Here is an 8,231-nt window from a genome sequence, read left to right on the forward strand (position 1 = left end):
CTTCCCGGTGTGGGGGGAGGCGGCGGTGGTGCTCAGCTGGTGGCGGCACGGCGTCCTGGTGGCGGAGGCCGGCGGCACTCGCCGCGGTGGTGCCGCCTCTTGGCGGCGGGGCGCTCCGGTGGTGCTGGATGGCCGGTGGCGCATCCCCGACCCAGATCTGGGCCCGTAGGGCCCCATCTGGGTCCTTGCGGGTCGGCTCCGGCGCGACCGCGACGCTCTCTGTATGGAAAGGGTGGGGAGCGGTTTGGACTGGGGCAGCGACGTCGACGGCGTGCCAGCTGCTGCGCAGAGGCGGGAGCTGTTAGGGCCTCTAAGGGCCCGGCCGGGCCTGTGGGGCCACGGACCCGGTAGGCTCCTGCTTTGGCGTCCGGTCGGCTACCATCATGGATGGTGGAGGTGGGGCCCTCCCGTATGCTGATGGCGTTGCTGCCCTAGTCCCGGCTCCTCTTCTTCGTTGTGCAGTCCATCTTCGCGGTGCCGTGGTGAGACAGCGCGGGAAGCTTCGTGTCCGTGTTGGCGCAGGGTGATGGTCGGTTTGGTGGCGAGTCTCAGAGTGCCTGAGGTGGAGGACGGGATCAGGAGAAATCTCTGTTGGCTTGGCCGACACCGACGCGGTGGCGCCTGAGGGTGCCATCGGTCCTTCCTGGAGGGCGTCGGGGCTACCTTTCCTCTATCCTCGCCGTGTACCGGGGGAAACCCTTAGCAGCAGCGTCGCCATCGTCGCGTCCCTTCTTGAAGGTGTTGATTGGTACCGGCGCTTCGGAGTCTCGGAGCTTAGTGGGCGATCTCCGGTGGATGCAGCGATCACGAGGCTTCGTCGTTTTTGTCGATCCACCGTTATCGGCATTTGTTTCTTTTTTTTTTCTTTTTTTTGGGCGTGCTTATGTTGTTTCCGCCCCAACACCTATCGTTGGATGTATCGAATGGTTGTTTTGAAATACAAAGCGGGGGAAACCCTTTTTCTCAATTAATGTCCAGAGTTCCAGACCATGCATGATCTCGACGGGACTAGAGTTCATTCAGTAGCCGTCGTGTTCGTGTATCATCTCCTGATTGATCCTAGGCGACGTTGACGACGATCAAATCTCACCCACACCTAGCGTGCCACTGCCCACTCAAGTCAATGAGACGTACGCTTGCACGGCCCTGATCGACCACCGTGTGAATATCCAGACTCTCTTCGTCTTTGTCCATCAAGATGGAACTGATTGATCGTGGATCGATCGACGCACGCACGCACTAGCGAGCAGCATGTATGGTCATGCATGCAGGATGGAGAGCCAGGCGTACGGATGATTTGATTCCTTCTGCGCGACACACGACAAGAATACGGCGGCTGGCTACATTTTTCCACCGGGAACTGTTCGCGATGAGGCCATGTCGCCTCTCATATTCAGCTTTTACGTGACATGTAGCAGTTGTTTCTCTTGTATTACGACACCTCACAACTGACGCGCCAGATCGCCCATGCCGTTGGCGTCCATGTGTCGCTGGCCACAGGTTTTCGTCGGAGAATTTAAGGCGCAGGCCAGGCATCGATCTGAGGAGACGTGCTTGTCGCGTGGGCAAAAGATTTGCATGTACTTTTCTTCGGTACTATCTCCGTACTTAAAAAAGTGTATTTTCAATTTTGTTAGAGCATCAAACTATCTCAAAATTTGATCAAATTTGTGTGAAAATATATCAATGTTTGTGAAATCAAATAAGTATATAATAAAAATATATTTTATCATGAATCAAATGCTACTAATTTGATAGCATAAATGCTGATGTATTATTGTATAAACAAGATATGAAAGTTTGGAGCTTCTTGTTTTCCTTGACGGAAGTGTAGGACCGGGACAGAAGGCGATGGATAATACTCTCGCTGGCCTGCGCATAGATCTGAGTCGGCTGCCGTGGTGGAGCAACACCAAAGATGTCTGGTGGGGAGGTTGGCAGGTGACTCCGGCTGTGGTCGGGCCACTAGTCGCCAGCACAGGGGGTGTCGGTCGTGGATGTGATCCGCTCCTTCTCCTCCTCCCTCTTTCCTTGGTTGAGTGCGTGTTGACTCAGATCTGGCGATGTTCGGGGCAGAATGGCCATTGGCGGCTCTGTCAGTTGGGAGTTGTAGGTTGGGCCAAAGTCGATGCCTTTGGATGATCTCGTGGTTGTCTAAATGCAGGTCGGCATCCCTGACGGAGGGAGACGTGTTATTCATTGTCGGAGTGTGTGGCTCGGGTGCGGGATGGCAACCATGGCCGCGCAGGTCGCATGGTGGCTGGTGTTTGGAGTAGCGTGGCGGTGGTGCAGCAGGTGATCTGGCGGCTGGCGGTACCTTGGTCTGGAGGAGGTAAGGGAGCGTGGGGTGCATAACTTGCCCGGTTTTGGTCTGGCCGGCAGCGGTGGCGCCTGCGGGCATCGTACCTTCTAGAATCCTCCATCTAGGCCGCTCCTTACCTTCCGTGTTGTTCGGGGTGAAAACTTGATCCTTTGGATCAGGCAATGGCGGCACTTCAGTGACGTGCCCTTCTTAAAAGCACTGCCTAGAAGTCCATGCTATGTCGGTGTCAGGCTTCACCTCTCCGCGGCGGCTAATTCACGGTAGAGGTCTATGTCAACTTGGTTCTTAATTCTCCGTCTGTGTACTATACTTACTGGTTGGCTGAGTGGTGTTGCATTTGTATCTTTGCCTTGAGTGTGTGTTGTGTGGTGGTGTCTTGTTATTTGCGGTTGCTTCTTACTTTTTTTAGGCAATACGGTTGCTTCTTACTTATATGTTGGCCGTTGTATTATATACAAAGTGATATGAAAGCCTTTTTCAATACTTGTACGACATTATGACAAAATGGGCCAACGTTCAACAATGCTATTGTCAGTTGCTACTTGGCCCATAGGCCGAAAGGGCAAGCCTATATGAGGTTATCCACAAACTGCGCCCACTAAACTAAGTGTAAAAGAAAATACTCAAAAGAAAGTGTAAAAGAAGCGGAAAAAGAACACTGCACGAACAAAGGGAGAAATTACAGTCCTTGCAGCTGTTCAGTCTTGAGTGAGTGTTGGAAATGATAGATGAAGCAACCAACCAGATGTGACTGTTCAGTCTTGAGTAAGTGTTTTTTTTTAACCAGGCTGCACCCCTTTCCATTGCAAATAAACGGAAAACACTAGTTCCAGAGACAACAGGAGAAGGGAAAGAGGAGAGCGAGTTCGGGCATTATCAGGAAACCCACCACACACGCTCGCCATCAAAACGAGTGCCGTGGGGCGAAAACCTAATAACACCAAATCACAGTTCGAGCAATAGCTACATCCTATTACAAAAGCCCATCCAGCCAGGCGAGAGGGATGAAATCATTCTCCAAAACCAGCTACATGGAGACCAAAACAGCATCAGCTATCCAAAGGAGCGTCCCACCACCGGAAGAAGGAAAGAAGCGATCTGACATCTTCTATTCGCTCTCGATCGGTCGGTGCATCGCGTTGCACATCTTCATCAGATTCATTGTACCTGCCCTGATCATCTCTGCGCCTCCCTGCAGCTCCTTGGCTCTTCCTTTGCTTTGAAGACCTTTCCAATAAATGAGAAAGGAACACATGGAGAAAACAATATCGAAAGGTGTTTTGATATTTTTTTTCTCAAAGGTAGCTCGATTACGAGCAAGCCATATAGCCCAACACGCGGCAGCCAGGCCTATGGTATAGTATTTCTCTCCACCGGGGAGGAAAGTGTTGCACCAAGCATAGTATTGCCGGTAGTTATTTGGACACCTGTCTGTACCCAATGCCATCCCAATACAGCGCCACACCACTTTAGCAACAGGGCAAGTAAAAATAAGTGTTGGGATGTTTCAATATTATTACAAAAGGAGCAACTAGGGTTACCAGGCCATCTTCTCCTTTTCATGACCTATCTAGTAAGGACAGCGTCCTGGGACATTTGCCACATAAATATTTTGATTTTGAAGGAAATTTTAGCTCTCCATATCCATCTATAATGACACCCACTAAGGGGTCTTTCTAGCCATTTGTACATGGCTTTGGTTGAGAACTTCCCATTGCTCGCAAGCCCCCAGGTCACGTTATCATCTTCTTGGGTCAACGGAATGCTTGCAATGGTATCTTTGATATCTTTCCACTGGTCCAACATTTCAGAGGAAAGTCTCCTACAAAAAAACGTTTGTACATCGACATGGCCAAGTTTATCCACAGTACAGTCTTGATTGTTGCAAATATCAAACATCAGGGGATATTGCTCGCAAGCCCCCAGGTCACCTTATCATCTTCTTGGGTCAACGGAATGCTTGCAATGGTATCTTTGATATCTTTCCACTGGTCCAGCATTTCAGAGGAAAGTCACCTACGAAAAAACGTTTGTACATCGACATGGCCAAGTTTATCCACAGTACAGTCTTGATTGTTGCAAATATCAAACATCAGGGGATATTGTTCTTGAAACGGGCTCCGATCTCCAATGGGATCTTTCCAGATCCTAGTGAGGTTCCCGGATTTGGTATTGATTTTCCAACTGGCCATATACAATTTTTTGACTTTAAGAAGCGATTTCCAACAGGGGGAGTCTGGAAACCTGGGTTCAACCGAGGCCACTGTTTTGTTTTACAGGTACCGTGCTCGCACAATATCCTGCCATAACCCTTTTTGAGTGATTGTTGGAAATGATAGATGAAGAAACCAACCAGATATCATCTTCTTCTTGGGTCAACGGAATGCTTGCAATGGTATCTTTGATATCTTTCCACTGGTCCAGCATTTCAGAGGAAAGTCTCCTACGAAAAAACGTTTGTACATCGACATGGCCAAGTTTATCCACAGTACGTCTTGATTGTTGCAAATATCAAACAGCAGGGGATATTGTTCTTGAAACGGGCTCCAATCTCCAATGGGATCTTTCCAGATCCTAGTGAGGTTCCCGGATTTGGTATTGATTTTCCTACCGGCCATATACAATTTTTTGACTTTAAGAAGCAATTTCCAACAGGGGGAGTCTGGAAACTTGGTTCAACTGAGGCCACTGTTTTGTTTTACAGGTACCGTGCTCGCACTGTTGGGGAACGTAGCATAAATTCAAAATTTTCTACGCATCACCAAGATCAATCTATGGAGTAATCTAGCAACGAGGGGAAGGAGAGTGCATCTACATACCCTTGTAGATCGCTAAGCGGAAGCGCTCAAGTGAGCGGGGTTGATGGAGTCGTACTCGTCGTGATCCAAATCACCGATGATCCTAGTGCCGAACGGACGGCACCTCCGTGTTCGACACACGTACAGCCCGGTGACGTCTCCTACGCCTTGATCCAGCAAGGGGAGAAGGACAGGTTGGGGAAGACTCCATCCAGCAGCAGCACGACGGCGTGGTGGTGGTGGAGGAGCGTGGTACTCCAGCAGGGCTTCGCCAAGCACCGCAAGAGACGAGGAGGGAGAGGGGTAGGGCTGCGCCAAGAAGGAGATGTTCTCGTGTGTATGGCAGCCCAAAACCCCCACTATATATAGGGGAAAGGGAGGGGCTGCGCCCCCACCTAGGTTTCCACCCCTAGGGGTGGCGGCCAGCCCTAGATCCCATCTAGGGGGCGGCCAAGGGGGGAGAGAGGGGGGCGCACCACTAGGTGGGCCTTAGGCCCATCTGAGCCTAGGGTTTCCCCCTTTTCCCTTCTCTCTTCGCCTTGGGCCCTAGTGGGGGGCGCACCAGCCCACCTGGGGCTGGTCCCCCTCACACTTGGCCCACGCAGCCCTCTGGGGCAGGTATCCCCACCTGGTGGACCCCCGGGACCCTCCCGGTGGTCCCGGTACGTTACCGATAGCACCCGAAACTTTTCCGGTGACCAAAACAGGACTTCCCATATATAAATCTTTACCTTCGGACCATTCCGGAACTCCTAGTGATGTCCGGGATCTCATCTGGGACTCCAAACAACATTCAGTAACCACGTATATCTATTCCCTATAACCCTAGCGTCATCAAACCTTAAGTGTGTAGACCCTACGGGTTCGGGAACCATGCAGACATGACCGAGACAACTCTCCGGTCAATAACCAACAGCGGGATCTGGATACCCATGTTGGCTCCCACATGTTCCACGATGATCTCATCGGATGAACCACAATGTCAAGGATTTAATCAATCCCGTATACAATTCCCTTTGTCTAGCGGTATGATACTTGCCCGAGATTCGATCGTCGGTATCCCGATACCTTGTTCAATCTCGTTACCGGCAAGTCTCTTTACTCGTTTCATAACACATCATCCCGTGATCAACTCCTTGATCACATTGTGCACATTATGATGATGTCCTACCGAGTGGGCCCAGAGATACCTCTCCGTTTACACGGAGTGACAAATCCCAGTCTCGATTCGTGCCAACCCAACAGACACTTTCGGAGATACCTGTAGTGTACCTTTATAGCCACCTAGTTACGTTGTGACGTTTGGCACACCCAAAGCACTCCTACGGTATCCGGGAGTTGCACAATCTCATGGTCTAAGGAAATGATACTTGACATTAGAAAAGCTTTAGCATACGAACTACACGATCTTTGTGCTAGGCTTAGGATTGGGTCTTGTCCATCACATCATTCTCCTAATGATGTGATCCCGTTATCAACGACATCCAATGTTTATGGTCAGGAAACCGTAACCATCTATTGATCAACGAGCTAGTCAACTAGAGGCTTACTAGGGACATGGTGTTGTCTATGTATCCACACATGTATCTGAGTTTCCTATCAATACAATTCTAGCATGGATAATAAACGATTATCATGAACAAGGAAATATAATAATAACCAATTTATTATTGCCTCTAGGGCATATTTCCAACACGCACGATATCCTGCCATAACCCTTTTTGAGTGATTGTTGGAAATGATAGATGAAGAAACCAACCAGATGGATAAAAACCAAAAGTTTAGGACATCTCCAACGGCAACCCACGAATTTCCTTCCGCATCCGTCTACGGACAGGGGACCAGACCACGGACACGGATGCGGGAGGCAGCGATCCAACGCTAGCCGCATACATTCGGCCAACAATTCAAACCAACCTCACGAAATTCGACCAAACCAGACAGAATCCATTCAAGTTTGGATATAGTTTACATAAAAAGGTTGATATTTCGACCGTTTAACTAAAAACTAGAGAAAAAACTAAACTCTATACTGGACAACCACCTTGTATGCATGGCCGCCCTTCCCTGCCGCACCACTGTCTCCGTCAGTGCCATCGTTGTCGCTGTCGTCCCTCCAATGGCGGTACGAACCCGGAGGGCCGCGGCAACCTTGTCAGGCAGCTACCTGCCGCTCGCAGAGGAGCCGCTCCACCTCCTGATGCCCCATGCAAAGTGTCGTCGCAGCCACTACCGACATGGCCTTCGGAGCCCTGGCGACGGCCTTGCCGCAGCCAACGTTGGCGCAAGAGTCGCTAAGCGGCCACTCCTTGTCGATCTTGTCGATCGCCGTCAAGGCGGAGGTGATGCATGGCAGCCGTCTCCGTGGTGGCCACGGAGCGGTCGAGCGCCCATGCGGTGGCGAGGTCTGGGTCATTGCGGACCCAGTCTGGCACCACGTCACTCTTGGCGAACGCAGAGCCACGACTAACATTGCGCTGGTCGTACCGCTCCTGCTGCCAAGCCTCGCGCTCCGCCTGAGACATGACGACCCTCAAACCCAAGGGACCGCCGAGGTAGTGGAGGAGGCGGCCCCACGCGCTTCTTGATCGTGGGCGGCAGCTCCTGTTGGGGAACGTAGCATGCAATTTCAAAAAAATTCCTACAATCACGCAAGATCTTCTAGGAGATGCATAGCAACGAGAGGGGGAGAGTGTGTCCACGTACCCTCGTAGACCAAAAGCGGAAGCATTAGGTTAACGCGTTTGATGTAGTCTAACGTCTTCGCCATCCAACCGATCAAATACCGAACGTACAGCACCTCCGAGTTCAGCACACGTTCAGCTCGATGACGTCCCTCGAACTCTTGATCCAGCAAAGTGTCGAGGGAGAGTTTCGTCAGCACGACGGCATGATGACGGTGACGGTGATGTGATCCGCGCAGGGCTTCGCCTAAGCACTACGTGAATATGGCCGGAGGAGTAATCCATGGAGGAAGACGCCGCACACGGCATGGAACAATTGGTGTGTCTCCAAGGGGTGCCCTGCCCCACGTATATAAAGAAGGGAGAGGGAGGAGGCCGGCCAGGGGGCGCGCCATAAGGGGGGAGTCCTACTAGGACTCCTAGTCC

Source organism: Triticum dicoccoides, chromosome 1A (genome assembly GCF_002162155.2).
Source record: "Triticum dicoccoides isolate Atlit2015 ecotype Zavitan chromosome 1A, WEW_v2.0, whole genome shotgun sequence".
NCBI classification, from domain to species: Eukaryota; Viridiplantae; Streptophyta; class Magnoliopsida; order Poales; family Poaceae; genus Triticum; species Triticum dicoccoides.